Raw genomic sequence first — 17,961 nt, forward strand, 5'->3', positions numbered from 1 at the left:
AAAAAGATTTTAGGAACCCGGATAACCCCATTAAGAATAATTGACTGGTCAATTTACTCAACTTATTTATGCTTTCCTTCAAAGTTCTTTACAACTATTTACAATATTTTATTGTGTTAATATATTTCAGGAAATTCAGCAAATTCCTGAGGAAGTTTTATTCGAAATATTTCAATGTAACAGGGCAGAGTGAACATGTACAGTAAAAATTTACTTATCTTGAAAAACTTCATATTATTTGTGTGTGGTATTGCAGCAAAGTCCAATTCTCTTCAATACAGCTGAGTTGCAATACCAGACACAACCTGTATACCGGTGTGGCGCTATTTCTGGAAGAAATCAGCCATGGTTTTCTATTCCTGGACAATCCCTTTAAAGTGTATGTCCACCCTTGAACACCATTTATACATATACAGTTCATGTAGATTAATCTAAAAAATACACAGCAATATTTATCTTGTACTGTTAAAGTACAGAGCTGCATTCATATTTCTGAAGGCTTTATAGCTGAAATCTTCCAGCATTTCTAGCTGTCACAGTGTCCGCACAGAATTTGCTTTAGTAATTTGCTTTCTGGGAAATGTCTTTTTTACACCAGGCTTTTTACAGTAATCTAATGTAGGAAAAACTAATTGTCCCACTGCATTATAGTAGATCAGACAATATATTTGTTGATGGTTTTCAATGACAACAAGTAGAATTATAATTGTGCCTCTGGATTATAATATATATAGTACAGACCATAACATAGGACCAGTACAAGATAACTAATGCAATGTATGTACAAAGTTACATAACTTTTTATGTAGATGAATTTTATTTGTAAACTGTAATCTGAATTCTCCGCACAGGAGATAGACAAGTGCCAGTTTTACTCTGAAGATGCCAAATCAGAGCGGGTTTTCTGCATCATCGTAGGGCTGTTCGCTCTGATTGGACAGCGTCACAGTGATTCAGAAGGCGACGCCTACTGAGGAGGGATGAGGTCTCCTCCTCTCTGTACCTTTACTCAAAATTAGCATATTAGGCGCCAAGCGAAGTAGGGGCCGTAGCATGACAACGGGATGGCCAATGGAAAAAAAATTAGTCCTGAAATCGAGAGGACGCCAGGAATAAGCCCTCTTTAAATAAGCCCTGTTACCACCATATACTAATACACAATGGTATCCTTAACGCTAAGGGTATGTTCACGCGGCTTATTTTCAGGCGGATATTGGAGCGTAAACACCTCATTGTACGCCCCAAAATACACTTGAAATAAGCCTGCAAACAGTTTCCCATTGATTTCAATGGGAAATACACTGTGCTGTCCACATGAGGTGTATTTTTACGCTGCTGAATTAGAAAACGGCCTAGTAAAAAGAAGCTGCGTAATAAGAAGTAGCATGTCTCTTCTTGAGGCATTTTTGGAGCTGATTTTCCATTGACACTATGAAAAACTCCTCAAAAAACAATTCACATGAAGCCTCAAATTAAAAGAAGCTTCATTTTCATCTTCAAAAACGCATTGAAATCAGAGGCTGTTTTCCCTTGAAAACAGCTCCTTAATTTCCACCCACTTGTTTTTGTACGTGTGAACATACCCTAAGGCTTTGTTCACACCTGCGTCGGTGTATTCCGTTGTTCTGCTCTGTCAGAGAAACAGAAAAAGGGAATAACTGAAGCAAAGGTTCCGTGGCACAACGGACACCGCCGGCGACCGACAAAACCCATTGACTTTAAAGGGATACGTCGGCTTTCCGTGGAGGTGTCCGTGACTTTACCAGAGACAATAGCGCAGAATGCTACGGAAATCTCGTCTGGATCTGCGACAGAGGCCCCTAACAGAGCCTCCAATGCAGAACTGAACAAGGCCTTAGTTGTAAATGTATGTGTGTTATTTTTAAAACAGAAATATTAGATATATGTTAGCTTCCAGTGCTATATTTGAACTCTGACTTACGGTGGGTAAGGAGATGTGCTCTAATGTTTTTAATATGAAGCAAATAATATATTTCAACATGAATGCAGATGGGCGCTTTGTTATGGAAGCAATATGTGATAAGGAGTGGAAACAGCATGATGACAAATCGCTCACACGACAACACCTGCTGGACTCTGTGTTATAAATATGTTCTTTGTTTTTGTGAATCAAACTGGATGTGAAGAATAAAACAAGACAATGGTTTTCCTGGATAAACAATAAAAACAATAGCAGCTCTGGATGAACATGAACAATATCACAAAAACAATAGCAGCTCTGGATGAACATGAACAATATCACAAAAACAATAGCAGCTATGGATTAATCCATAAACAGAGTGAGAAACACGACCCTGTCCCAGGTCAGGGGAGATGAGAAGTCCACCTTAGAGGATTATAATATATTTGTATTAAATGAAAGCCAATTAAAGTCACATGGATAAAAGATAGAAATCAGGACCGATCCAGTTCAGGACCGATCCATTCTAACCCTTCAAGACCAGTCACCGTTCAGCCCATTTTAGCACTCGTTAGTTAAACGGCTATAACTTTTTTATTTGTTGGGCTAGCGAAGTGATTTTTGCGTTGTTTTTTTTCGTAGACAATGCAGGTTTCTTGTTTTATCACATCCTTTTTGCTATTTTAGAATTTTTAGGCTTAAAGTTTGAAAAAAATAGTAAGAACATAAGCTTTTTGACTTTTTAGCTATTTTTTCTGGTAATAACATAGTTTTACCCTAAAATAGACCTTTTACTTGTGATCGTTGTTGTCTACCGTCAAATTTAATATATTACATGTCTATATTATATAGTATATATTATGTCTATGTATAATTGGCTCAGGGCTAGCGTTACGGCAATGATTGGTGGGGGGAAAGTTTTTTTTGGGGTGGGTATTTTAAATGTATTTATTATAAAAAATGTTTAAACTTTATTTTACTTTTATGTTTTTATTACTATGGTCTGTCCCTCTAAAGTCAGAAAAGACCTTTGGGGACTTTATTTATTTTTTCTTTCTTTCTTTTACACCAGGTTTTCCACTGTAGTTACAGGAGAAATCAGCCCTCTCATAGTGACTATTGTCAATAATAGGGCTGTGCCAGGTCTAGTAAGACCCAGAAGCAGCCTGTCACTAACAGCACCCGGCGATCATGTGACCACTCACATGATCACTGGGACCAATAGAGACAGTGGCGCTGCCGCTGCCTCTATTCATATACACTACGCTCATTGATCGCTGTGTAAAAGAGATCAGAGAAGACAGAAGCAGCGAAAGCCGCGTGTAATGTCAGGACAGGGAGCCAGACAAGTGAGCCCTAATCTACCCGGCACTCAGTCCCTGCCTACTTGCACAGCCCATCCTAGGCGACGGCGTACAACTGGGCGCCGGTCCCTACGCTCAATAAGTGCACGAAAGACAAACAAGACAAGGGTACACAAAAGCAAGGGAAGTGGGGCAGTTGCCCATGGCGACACCATGAGAAACAGAGAGTAGTGGATGAGCCGAGTCAAACCAGGAGTGTACGTGGTAACAAATGCAGAGCAGGATAATAGTCAGTCAAGCCAGGGTCAATATGAAGCAGAGGTCAATGGTAACAGCAGGAACAGCAGAGCCAGGAAACAGGAGAATCACAGGCAAAGGACAAGCAGCAAATGAAGGTATAAGTAGACCAAGGGCAGGAGTTAGAACCGTCTGGCCAGGCTGCGATAGGCTCTCCCACTCCTCAGCCTACCAGCCTGAGTGGTAGCAGATCGAGTCACTCTAGCAGACCTAGGAACAGATGCAGGCTGATTAACCACAGGCGTCGACACAGAAGCTATGTCAGGAAAATCCTTCACAGTACCCCCCCTTTTATGAGGGGCCACTGGACCCTTCCTAGGTGGATGTGGCTTGTTGGGGAACCGAAGATGGAACTTCCTGAACAATAACCCGGCGTGAACATCCCGGGCGGGTACCCAAGTCCTCTCCACAGGCCCGTATCCTCTCCAATGGACCAGGTACTGGAGGGAGCCTTGGACCATCCTGCTGTCCACAATCTTGGCCACCTTGAATTCTACCCCTTCAGGGGTAAGAACAGGGACCGGAGGTTTCCTCGAGGTAGCCAAGGATGGGGAGCAGCGTTTAAGGAGGGAGGCATGGAACACGTTGTGTATTTGAAAAGATGGGGGTAACTCCAGCCGGAAGGAGACAGGGTTAAGGACCTCAATGACCTTGTACGGCCCTATATACCGGGGAGCAAATTTTTGGGACGGAACTTTAAGGCGCAAATTTTTTGAAGACAGCCACACCAGATCCCCGACTACAAACAAGGGGTTAGCAGAACGTCTTTTATCTGAAAGAGTCTTTTGTATGCTCTGGGATGCCTCAAGGTTCTTCTGAACCTGGGCCCAGACTGTGCACAGTTCCCGATGAACAAGTTTAAGCAACCCAGGCCACCAATGACTAAGTCAGAATCAATAGAGGATATGATTATACCTGGGGGCAAGACACAAGCAGGATCCTCCTCCAAAGAAGGGCTGGCCATGAAGCTACGCGACAGCGCATAAGCTTTAATATTTTTAGACCCAGCCCTATAGGTGACCACAAAGTTGAATATAGTAAAAAAACAACGCCCATCGAGCTTATCTCGGGTATAACCTCCGGGCAGATTCTAGAAAAAACTGATTCTTGTGGTCGGTAAGGACCGTTACCTGGTGCCCAGCCACCTCCAGGAAGTGTCGCCACTCTTCAAATGCCCATTTAATGGCTAAGAGTTCGCAGTTGCCAATGTCATAGTTACTCTCAGTGGGGGAGAACTTCCTGGAGAAGTAGGCACAGGGACGGAGATGGGTGAGAGACCTAGTACCCTGGGACAAGACAGCACCCACTCCCACCTCGGAGGCGTCAACCTCCACGATGAATGGCTCCATCTGGTTAGGCTGAATCAGCACTGGGGCAGAGATAAAGCACCTCTTAAGGACCTCAAAAGCCTGAACCGCCTCAGGAGGCCAGTGGAGGAGATCGGCACCTTTGCGAGTAAGGTCCGTAAGAGGCTTAGCGATGACCGAGAAGTTAGCAATAAATCTCCTGTAATAATTAGCAAACCCCAGGAAGCACTGTAAAGCCTTCAGGGAGGCCGGTCGGACCCATTCAGCCACAGCCTGAACCTTGGCAGGGTCCATGCGGAATTCGTTGGGAGTGAGGATTTGACCCAAAAATGGTATCTCCTGCACCCCAAACACACATTTTTCGGTTTTAGCAAAGAGTTTGTTTTCCCGAAGGACCTGGAGCACCTTCCTGACATGCTCAATGTGGGAGGACCAGTCCTCGGAAAACACAAGTATATCATCAAGGTACACTACAAGAAATACCCCCAGGTAGTCTCTTAAAATCTCATTTATGAATATTCTGGAAGACCGCGGGAGCATTACACAACCCAAAGGGCATGATGAGGTATTCGAAATGACCTTCGGGCGTGTTAAACGCAGTCTTCCACTCATCCCCTTCTCTGATTCGGATAAGGTTGTAAGCCCCTCAAAGATCAAACTTAGAGAACCATTGGGCCCCCTGAACCTGATTGAAGAGATCAGGAATCAGAGGAAGGGGATATTGGTTCCTTACAGTGACCTTATTCAAGTTTTTGTAATCGATGCACGGCCTAAGACCACCACCCTTCTTCCCTACGAAGAAGAAGCCAGCACCTACCGGAGAAGTAGAGGGACGAATGTAACCCTTGGCCAGGCTTTCCTGGATATATTCTCTCATGGCTTCTTGTTCGGGACATAATTATATCCACTCACTGGCTCTCAGAACCTGAGGAGTGGGGCCTTAAACGGAAATAGAGCCTACAACTTGATTGTTGAACTTGATGGACATGTGTCTTTTTTCAGCCGTACTAACTATGTAACTATGTAACTATGTAACTTTCCCGAAAGGAGAAAAAAGTCTTCCAGTCACCTGAGAACCGGTCAGGCAACTTGAGGTGGGGTTCAAGAGGTGGGTTGGAGGGCACTACCTGGGTAGCATCACGCTGGTTGCACCTCTGAGCCAGGTCTTGGACCTGTAGGGAGATACCCTGCATTTGCTGAACCAGGGCCTCAAGGGGGTCCATAGTGTGTCAGGGACCAGGGTAGAAAAGGTATATGGGCCTGTGATTATGTAATGTCAGGATAGGGAGAGAGACAGGTGAGCCATAATCTACCCGCCACTCAGTCCCTGCCTACTTGCACAGCCCGTCCTAGGTGACGGCGTACAACTGGGCGACGGTCCCTACGCTCAATAAGTGCACGAAAGACAAACAAGACAAGGGTACACAAAAGCAAGGGAAGTGGGGCAGTTGCCCACGGCAACACCGTGACCAACAGAGAGTAGTGAACGAGCCGAGTCAAACCAGGAGTGTACGTGGTAACAAATGCAGAGCAGGAGAATAGTCAGTCAAGCCAGGGTCAATATGAAGCAGAGGTCAATGGTAACAGCAGGAACAGCAGAGCCAGAAAACAGGAGAATCACAGGCAAAGGACAAGCAGCAAATTAAGGTATAGGTAGACCAAGGGCGGGAGCAAGAACCGTCTGGCCAGGCTGTGATAGGCTCTTCCACTCCTCAGCCTACCAGCCTGAGTGGTAGCAGATCGAGTCACTCTAGCAGACCTAGGAACAGATGCAGGCTGATTAACCACGGGCGTCGACACAGAAGCTATGTCAGGAAAATCCTTCACACCTCGTCTATCTTCTCTTCAGGGTCCCCGTCAGTCACTGACAGCCGGAGACCCGACATTCAGCTGCCCGATCGTTCTGGCAGCAAGCTAAAACCCGCGCCGTAAATACACAGCCAGCGGTCGGGAACTGGTTAAGAAACAACACGTTACGGACCCAAAGTTATTGTCCATCCAGGAACTGAAAATTTTCTCTGAAGTGTGGCCCAGTGCTTCACATCTCACATCAAACCACTCTTTTCTTCTCAATGTGTGGCAGGCAACAGTTACATACAGTATATCATTCTTTACACTGTACACCTGTTCCATGTACACCTGCCACGAATCCTTAATGGATGTCTAAAGAGCCTTCTCTGAGAAGAACCTGACAAGTTGTAATTGTGATATGGCAAATAAGAGCTGGCTGTTTTTTTTTTACTTTCGTATGTCATTCGTTTTTCTCATCTGTAAAAAGGAACGGAAGGAAGTCTGTTTTTTTAAATTTTGCCCCAACCCACTAAAAACACTAATAGCAAGGGCACATGATCCATCAAACATCATTTGCTATTGATTTTACAGAATCAAGAGCTTTGTCTGTTTCCTCTGCTTTGTCTGTTTGTTTTTTGGCTATCTTTTGATATCTAAACATGTCATTTAAAGTTGTGGACCATGTTCTGTTGACCTAACTCATCATTCGGAGATTTGGAGAGTGGTGTGAGATGTTGGAGGAACCGAGGAGGTTTAGGAAGCTTTAGGTTTGTCCTATTGTCTCACAACGGGCCTGAAAATGCCACTTACACACGCTGTATCAGGAATTTCGACTCCACCAAGAAAAATGTAAGTATTTCTGCTGTATTTCCATCCCTACATACAACCACTTGACCTGTGACCTAGACTAACTTTCCAGGACACTAACATGTGATGCTGCATTTCTCCCTAGGAATGGCTCATCGTCACCTCGAGGTAAGAACACATACTGTCCCCTTTCCACAATGCCACCATGTCACCCTGATAGATCTAGCATGACCGTAAAATCCCCTTTTACCCAATGCCGCCATGTCCCTCTGATAAAGTTAGCACTACCATAAATGCTCCCATTACCACAATGTGGCCAGCTTATTGCACAAATGCCATATAAACAAATAGTAATAGCAATAGGTTGCTAAAATCGAGGGTAGCTGTAGGTCACTGAAAAAGGGGAAAGTGGCCTGTTAACTGGGCCGTTTTTAGATAAAGTGTGGCCCTTGGCAAAGTTAAAAGTGGAGGCCCAAATGCTGAATTAGGGCCTGTTCACATCTGCGTCGGGGTTCTATTGATGGTTTCCGTCAGACTTTTCTGTCAGGGGAACCCATGAATGCAAACCAAAATGAAACCATAGCTTTCCGTTTGCATTACCATTGCTTTCAATGGTAATGTTGCTAGTGCAAATGGTTTCCTTGGTCTCCGTTCCGTAAGGTTTGTTTCTTTGGTCGGAAACAATAGCGCAGTTGACTGCGCTATTGATTCTGTCCAAAAAACGAAAACCTTACGGAACGGAGACAGACGGAAACCATTGGCAATGGAAACATTACCAATGAAAGCAATGGTAATGCAAACGGAAAGCTATGGTTTCCGTTTGGTTTGCGTTCATGAGTTCCCCTGACACAAAGGTCTGATGTAACCGATGAATGGAAGCCTGATGCAGTTGTGAACACACCCTTACTGTATCAATAATGCAGTCAATTCAGAAGGCGGTGTGCAGAGAACTGCATCGCTGACTTCTAGCGTATTCAGGAGTGTTGCAAGACCCAAAGCATATGTCCCCCCTCTCGAATAAGAAAAATATCTATATACATATACAGAAACAAAAAAGGTTCCAGCAGCACCGGTTAAAGAATGTGGGTGCAGGCCTCAGGGAGCAGACCAAAACTCTCAATATCAACAGCGATCAAAAAAGTAGGCAGCACACCATCGGATTTAGTGAAAAAGAGGGTACTTTATTAACCCTAAGTGCGACGTTTCAGCTCTATCCACTAGAGCCTTTCTCAAGCAAATGACAAGTGGAACAACAGTGGTATAAAACAGGTTCACAATTGAGACAATTAATAACGGTAATCAAATACAAATCAGAACATACTGTATAGAAATGTAAATATGGTGTAAACAAATCAATAGTGGTGATATATCGATGCACACATAGACAGAGAGCAATAGTACAGAAGGTGCTGAAGGATACATTAACGCATTAATGCATCTAATAAGTGTAAATAGTGATAATATCCACACATGTGTACATAATCATGAAATCAAAACAAGTTAAAACAAGGGGATATCACCTGGGGATGTTAGATCATACAGCCGCCATAGCGGCGTCCACGAGGCGCATCCGCGCATGCGCGGACATGTGACTGAGGGCAAAGGTCACCCAAAACGAGTGACATACTAGGCGCATGCGCACTTCGTAACTGAGTGTATAGGCGCTATCTTAGGTACTGGCTGTAAAGAGGTAAAGGCGATTTTGTAGGCAATATGCCTACAAATCAGACAGATATTGGTGAGCCGAAAAATAGACTAAGGTGGTAGACATAGAGGTCCACAGATATCACGGACCCCGACATTTAGAAGAGCTCTTATCCAGTAAGGGGAGACACCGTCCACAACCAGCTAGAAGGAGGGCAGGAGGACATAGATCAGCAGTATGCCGATCCCTGTCACTCACATATAGGGAAGGCACCGTCACAAGTGCGTGTAAAAAACACACAAATGCATATAAGTGCAATCCCAAACCTCCCCAATAGCAACATGGGACGTGTATAGGGAGCGCAACCGGAGAGCACTTATGTCCAAGACGGACCATGGTCACATGGAAGCATATATGTCAATAATCACCACCAGGCATCTTCGGACCCAGACTGCATAAATTTAATAAAGCAGTACCATACAGCATAACACCAGAATAATCAGTCATAAACACGAAGTAAAACAATGATCCAACCGATCCACATAAGTGATATCCCAAAAGATGAATCTTCATCTACAAAAAGGAGAGAAATAGAGTTAGTATATATTCAATAAAACATTCTTGTCAAATATACGGAACAGGAGGTCAGAGCATATCACCCCTGGGACCCAGTGTAAGGGGTCTACATCAGACCACCTAATGCGAAATCAACATTTAAACCCCTTGGTTTTAAAGTATCAAGTTTCCCAATCCATTGAAGTTCTCTTAGTTTCAGGAGTTTAGTCCTGTCACCGCCCCTTCTAGGTAGTGGAATGCGATCTAGAATTGAAAATCTAAGATGCTGTTCGGTATGTCCAAGGTCGGAAAAATGTTTGGATACAGGAATATCCAACCTCTTTTTCCTGATGGTATACCTATGTTGGTTGAGTCTGGTCTTTAAATCTAAAGTGGTCTCACCCACGTACAGAAGTTTACACGGACATTGTAATACATAAATAACAAAATTACTGTTACATGTTAAGTAATGCCTAATTTGGAATTGTTTGCCTGTGCCAGGATGTTCAAAGGTTTGCCCCTTACACATAAGGTTACAATTGACACAGCACAGGCACGGATAGCATCCTAGTCTCGGTTTGGACAGAAACATTTGTTTCTTGGCTCTAATAGGGCCAATATCGGCTTTGACTAACCTGTTTTTAAGACATGGTGGTCTACGATATGAGAAGAGTGGAGGTTTGGTAAATTCATTAACACGGGGAAGACATTTGCCCAATATGGGCCAATGTCGCCTGATCACATTAGCAATCTCCTTGCTACTTTCCGTGTAGGTCGAAACAAAAGGAATACGACCTAATTCCGTTGCTGAATCCGTTGATTCTAAAAGTGTCGTCCTGTCCATTTTGTCTACTCTGGCTCTATGTTTGTCCAAGAGTCTCGTCGGATATCCGCGTTTTTTAAAACGGTCCATCATCAAATCCAGTGTCCTGTCAGAACTATCTGTGTCACTGACCACCCTTTTAACGCGCATAAGCTGACTAGTAGGTAAGCTTTCCACCATTTTGCGTGGATGACTACTAGAAAAGAGGAGTAAATTATCACAATCAGTGGGTTTAACAAACAATTCAGTACTGAAATGATCACCTGTGATCCTGACCAATACATCCAGAAATTGAATCTCTGACTCAGACTGCACCAGTGTGAATTTAACTCCCTCGTCTACCGAGTTTAGAAAGATGTGAAAATCAGTCAGCATTGTGTAGTCTCCAGACCAAATTAAGAAAATATCATCGATGTAATGCCACCACTTCACAACATGTTTGAAGTGATGGGAAACATAGATGAAGGTTTCTTCTAGAGTACGCATATAAATGTTGGCGTAAGTGGGGGCAATGTTCGACCCCATTGCAGTACCTCGCAGTTGTAGGAAGAAGTCATCCCCAAACAGAAAATAGTTGCATCTCAGAATAATATCTAACAGTTGTAAGAGAAAAATGCAACAATCAGGTGAGAAATCAGACCGTTGCAAAAAATCTTCCACGGCCTGCAGGCCCCTGACATGATCAATGACGGTATAAAGGCTCGTAACATCAAAAGACGCAAGTATGATATTTCTATCATTAGGTATAGAGACTCCCTGCAATTTCGTTAAAAAATCAGAGGTATCCCTAATGTATGAATCGGCCCCTATGGCATAGGGTCTCAGAATTTTATCAAGAAAAATAGCCACATGGCAAAAAATGGAATCAGTACCGGACACAATAGGTCGACCCGGTGGATTGTTAAGGGTTTTGTGGATTTTGGGGAGTGTGTATAAAACCGGAGTTCTAGGGTGTTCAATAATCAAATAATTACTCAAATTCTCATCAATAATCCCTCCTAATTTAGCTTTGTCCAGTACCATCCTAATTTTTTTACTGATCTCAAATTTGGGATCATATGAGATCCGCCTGTATACAGAGGGATCACTCAATTGTCTCCGTATCTCACTTACGTACAGAGTAGTATCCATAATAACAACCGCCCCACCCTTGTCAGCTGGTTTAATTGTAATATTCATGTCTTTAGTGAGCTCATTAAGTGCCTCAAATTCCGCTGTAGTTAGATTGGGGTGTGCATGTCTACTATCAGAGCTAGGACCTACTTTAATAGCTTCAATATCATTCCTAACTGCAGTACTGAATGCCTCAATAGCCGGTATACTCGAAGGAGGCATGAAATTACTCCCTTTAAAGAGACCCACACATTTAAGATTCAATTCAGAACTTTGGATTGGTGTATCAAAAAGCTTCTCAGAGAACCACCATTTTAATTTAATGGATCTAAAAAAGCGAAATAAATCTTTTTCAATAGAGAACCAATCAGTGCATGCAGCAGGACAAAACGATAAACCCTTATTAAGAAGTGAAGATTGAGCAGCAGTCAATACCTTGGAGGAGATATTTATGATTATCGTTTCCTCAACTCCATTGGACCCCTCCTCATCTGTGGTCTGGGCCTGTTCACTCTCTGGTTTAGACCGCCAACCGTGCCTTCTGCCCCCTCTCCTAGTACGCTTCCTGCCGGTAAGGAAGTGTCCGGGGTCTCCCCTAAAAAAGGAAAGGAATTATCCATCCCAACTTTGTTGGGTGCAAAAGATCTCCTGCGTCTCCGATTATCCTTGGATCCGGTCCCATCCTTGTAGTCATCTCTCTGCCAGCTGTATACCTTCCCCTTCTGATAGTCATCCGAATCTCTGTTCCACTTCCTTCTCTTTATTTCCTCCTGTTCGGTTTTTAACCTCTGTACTTGTAAGACCAAATTTTCAGAAAATTTCTCATACTCCTGATTATCAAGAGCTGATTTCAACACAACATCAACCTCCTGAATGGTGTCTTGAACTGTCCGTATTTCTTGCTGTAAAAATTCTAGATTCAATAAAATGATATCAAGGGCAAACTTGTTGGAAATTTGTTTGAAGCGATTGCAAAAAAACTCGTTTTGCGTAAATAGATTCGGTCTGAGGTTAGATCGCATCCCTCTCGGTATTCTTTGATGTTTATAATACTCTCCAAGAGTCGACATGTGTAATTGTAGTGTAATAGCCCTTTTGGACTCATTCTCCAATTTCCTCTTCAAATCAGTAGAAGAGGGGGTGGTAAGATAGCCCACATCACCACTGAGACCCAGCAGTATCCGCTCGACATCCCCCTCCGTATATGCAAAAACTTCGGGTAACAGAGTACCATTGGTGCCATTCATAATAAAAATGGAGTGTAGAAAGATAGAAAAAAGCGAAAAAATATAATATTACCGTGCAGGCTGGCGGGTCTTCAGTATATACATATACAGTTATTATATCACACCACTATACTAGATGAAATATTAGCTGCATACTGTTACTGAATAATATCCCCATACTGTTACTGAATAATACAGCGACGCCATAACCACATAGTGACTGAATAATACCTCCATACTGATAGGGAATAATACCGCCACACCATAACCACATAGTGACTGAATAATACCCCCATACTGTTACTGAATAATACCACCACACCATAACCACATGGTGACGGAATAATACTCCCATACTGTTACTGAATAATACAGCCACACCATAACCACATAGTGACTGAATAATACCGACATACTGATAGGAATAATACCACCACATCATAACCACATAGTGACTGAATAATACCCCCATACTGTTACTGAATAAAAACCACTGTACAAAGATCAATCTTACCATCATGTAGTAACCTTATAGCGGTAGATGCCTGTTATACACAGGACCTCTGCAGACGATATAAGTGATTACAGCACATTTATATCTAGTGACTCATAGGTGATGTTTTCTCTGATAAGAGTCATTAACTTTCCCTTTTTTTCTCCATCCGGCCAAGACCACTGTGACGATTTATTCCAGCCACAACTCGTCGCTGCAGAATTTGATACACAGACATGTTGGTTTCTCACTTTTTGAAGAATCCTCCCCACCTATACCCCATCCTCTAAACAAACTCGTAATCCACAGTGCCCCAGGTGGTAATAATGATCCCTCAGTGCTCGATACAATAAAAGTGCCCTATCAGTAACCGTTCGCCCTTTGTGCCACTACAGTAATAATGCCCCCTTTGTGCCTCCTGTAGATATTGCCACACACAGCCCCTCTGTAGATAGCGCCACAGACCCCCCCTTATATATAGTGCCACACAACCCCCCCTTAGTAGTACCATACAGCCCCTCTTGTATATAGTGCCACACAGCCCCCTCCCTTGTATATATATATATAATGCCACACAGCCCCCTTCCCTTGTATATAGTGCCACACAGCCCCCCTTACTTGTATATATATATAATATATATAGTGCCACACAGTCCCACTTGTATAAAGTGCCACACAGCCCCCCTTGTATATATTGTCACACAGTGCCCCCCTTGTATACAGTGTCACACAGCGCTCCCTCCTTGTATATAATGTCGCACAGTGCTCCTCCTCCCTCTTGTATATATTGTAACAAAGCACTCCCCCTTGTATATAGTGTCACAAAGCACTCCCCCCCTTGTGTATAGTGACACAAATCGCTCCCCCCTTGTATATAGTGTCACACAGCGGTTCCCCCTGTATATCGGCCCACAGCCCCCCGCAAAAAATTGTACTTACCCTGCCCAATTCCCGCGACAGACGGAGCAATGCAAAGTCTACAGGCTGGACGCATGCGCAGACCGCCGTGATGCAGTGACGTCATCACGTCGGCCTGTGCAGGGATTCTTCTCAGTGCCTTATAGGCTGCAGGCCTAACGTGGCCTTCAGCCTATAATATTCATTTGCATCTGCGTCCTGAGGATGCACATACAAGTGAATATGGCTTTCGCTACCACCATTATGGGCTGGGTGTCACGGAGCCCTAATTGGATGGGGGCCCTGGGCAATTGCCCAGTTTCCCCCCCCCCCTAATACCGACCCTGCCTGTTAAAAAGGCTGGAATGGTGATGATTTACAGCTCTAATTTTTTATCTTTACTTTTCAGATTCCTGGCAACTGGAAATACATTTGCAACCCTCCATTATGAATTTCTACTGGGGACGTACATCTTCGAAGAAATCGTGATACAAGGAGATGTCTCAGCCCATGGCAGTACAGTGGCTGTGAATTGCGCATGGGTTTTTGGACATTGCACAGTTTCCCAACTGCATCGGGGCGCTGGACAGGAAACATATCCGTGTCTACATGCCGCCGCACGATTTCATAATTACAAGCAGTATTTCTCAGTATTGCTATTGGCATTGGCTGACAGTAATAACCGGTTTGTAATTGTGGAAATCGGGTCTTATGGAAGCATTACTGATGCTTGCTTCTTTAGGGCTCTCAGAATGGGTCAGCGGCTTCGTAACAACCAGCTTGCCCTCCCTGAATTCCGCCTACAGCCCACATTTTTTGGACAATCCAGCCCTTTTTGTCCTAGTGGCAGATAAGGGTTTGGGACGCTCCATCCATATCATGTGCCAATTCCCCAGATGAGGCTTGGACTTCCAGAAGCGATTCGATCGGCTCACCAGGGACCGTCAGTTTGTTGAGTACACCTTTGTGATTATAGAGATGGGTCCAGAGAATATGAAATGTGAGATCCAAGCCTGAATAATCCTTCACAATTTCACCAGGATTCATGCTGATGTATTTAATGGTGATGTAAACCAACAGGTGACCACATCACCAATCACTGCTGATTAAACTCCGCAAAGGAAGACCATGAACATCCGAACTCCAAATACGGGACCTCTCTGCGGACTGTTTCATGAGCCCTGAGGGAGCTGTTCAATAGCTATATCGACGAAGGTAGTAAATTTAGTTGCGCTTCTGGATATACAGTTTGTTTCTGCATCAGTTTTCACATTTTGTTAACATAGTTTTTGATTTGTTAGGTTAGTGTAAGGAGGTTTTGTATTTTGGAAATAATGTCATCTAAAAATTCATATTTATCATTTTGCTTGATGCAGTATGATTTTGTGATACATGGGGAGGATGATGTGTTGCTACTAGGAGGTGCTGGTCAGTCATACTAATAATAGTATAAATAGTATAAACCTGACCAATAGGCTGTAAGCCAACTCGTAACATTGTGACTAGAACCCTATAGAAGATTTTTTTTTTATCTAGCCTATTTTGGACAAAGTATCAACAAATACCACATTTTTATCTAGATTAATATTTTTTCTATTCAAAATATAAAATAAAAATAATTCTGCGGTGTATTTTGTACCTGTAAGGAGGCTCACTGATTCAAATATCTAACAAATTAGATGCCAGTTCTTATCTCCAAGTGCATGGAAAGCGGCCGGCTTGCAGAAAATTCATTCAATCCAAAGATACGAAAATCCAGTCCTTGCTGATTAAAAATTTTTCATTATTTGCATATTGTTTAAGTATCTTGCCAAATGGAATTATAGAGAAGTGCGCAATTTGAATTTTAAAGTTAATGTGGAGCTGTGAACAAAGCACATAATGTTTAAAAAGCATCCGGAGTTCTCTTTTGCAAAATATCTACTATATGCAAATAAAATTTTAGTTTTAACCAATAAGTACTGGATTTTCATAATTATTTCTGTAAAAATTAGCAGGAGCCCTGCTATAAATAAACAATATTGTGGAATTATCTTACCCTCTCTATTGCTAATGTAGTTTCTCTACACAGGGGAATCCGAACTGGTTCTCTATCGCTTGGCCTCACCCACCTCTGGATATTATTATTTTTTTGTTTGTGAAAATTTAAAAATTCCTATACTGCAGGTTAATCCTGTATTATTGTTCTGCTGTGCTTAACATCTGCACCTTTAAAACCCCCCTTCCTGAAAATTATATAGATTGAACTTTTTTTTAAATATAAATTAAAGATACAAAAGGGGAGAGTCAGTTGTTCCACTAGACGTTTCTGAACAGTCAAAGAACTGCTGACCGCATGGCTGAGACCCAAAGGAGCCATTTGGTTGCCTACTGTAGGAAGAGCCAGGTGCAGGAGGGACATAATAATCTTCCTGGCATCCATGCCCATATTGGGAGCCCCCATAATGTGGCTTACCCTACAAGAAATGCACAGTGGAACAATTAGGTTGTGTCAAACCATGTGGCGTGGATGAACTGGAGTTGGTGGGGCTGGCGAATGGGCAATGAAGGTGGGCTGACTCGCCACTGCTCGAGTGCCGAGAAGCACTCATGGGGTCATTTGGAGGAGTGAATGCCTCCAAAAGGATTAACATGTTTAACTGAGTACGCAGCCGCTGCTCCTTCAGGACCGGTCTGGGGTGTGTCCCCGATTTGTCTTTCTCCACATTCCAACTCAGGTAGTAGAGCACCTGGGAATCTGCCTGGGCTGCTGTTGTGGGTTCAACCCTACTACTCCTGCGGGCTCGCCTTCAACCTGATGACTGGACTGGTCTGGGTGGAGGAGGGAAGTTGTCAGTTGCCTGTAAGGTAGGGCCTGCCTCTGCTGTCTCCTCCTAATCGGCCGTGTTGTCACCCTCTAGATTGTCCTCCGTGCTAAAAAAAAACCAACATATTTTATATATACATTTTATTTATTCATTATTCATTTATTTTTATTGGGCAGTTTGATTATCTTTTTCTTAAGAGCATGGTCAAATTGATTTCTTTTTTCTTTTATTTTGAAAAATATTTTAACAAAACATAAAAACATAAACAAAAACTTACTGTTGCAATTCAAACACATCACACAGGAACATGAGCTTTTGTGTGTATATGTAGAGGGGCTACTTTGTGGATCCAGCTCTGCTTTTGCCCTTTTGTGTTAACTCCCTCCGGAATTGGTCCCGACAGCTGCGCCAATGAGTCTTAACGTCTTAGATTACAAGAAAAAAACATACAAAAATTACATATGAAAACATTTGGAAAAATTGCCATTTAAGTTGTCAAAATCAGGCCCATATGGCAGCAATGGGTAAAAGGGTAAATTACCAATAGCACTAGCACTATCAGGCCCACATAGCGTCAATGGGTAAAGGTAGGATTTAATTATAGCACCAGAACTATCAGGCCCATATGATGTCAATGGGTAAAGGGGGCAATTACAGGTAGCACCAGCACTATCAGGCCCACGTGGCAGCAATGGGTATAGGGGGCAATTACAGATAGCATCAGCACTATTAGGCCTACAAGGCCGCAATGGGTAAAGGGGGCAATTACAGGTAGGAATAGCACTTTTGGGCCCACATGGAAGCAATGGGTAAAGGTGGCAATCATTTGGGGCACAGCTATGGCTGCACTTACCAATGTTCTCTTAGTCCAATGCTGTGTTTTTCTCCCCATTGGTATTGGAAGAGTTTTTTGCTACCAACTCCCAACCTGCTTTTTTTTCAGACAGTCGTGATAGCTGTCTTCCCTGGTGTCCC

The sequence above is a fragment of the Rhinoderma darwinii genome, chromosome 1 (assembly GCF_050947455.1).
Source record: "Rhinoderma darwinii isolate aRhiDar2 chromosome 1, aRhiDar2.hap1, whole genome shotgun sequence".
Taxonomy (NCBI): domain Eukaryota; kingdom Metazoa; phylum Chordata; class Amphibia; order Anura; family Rhinodermatidae; genus Rhinoderma; species Rhinoderma darwinii.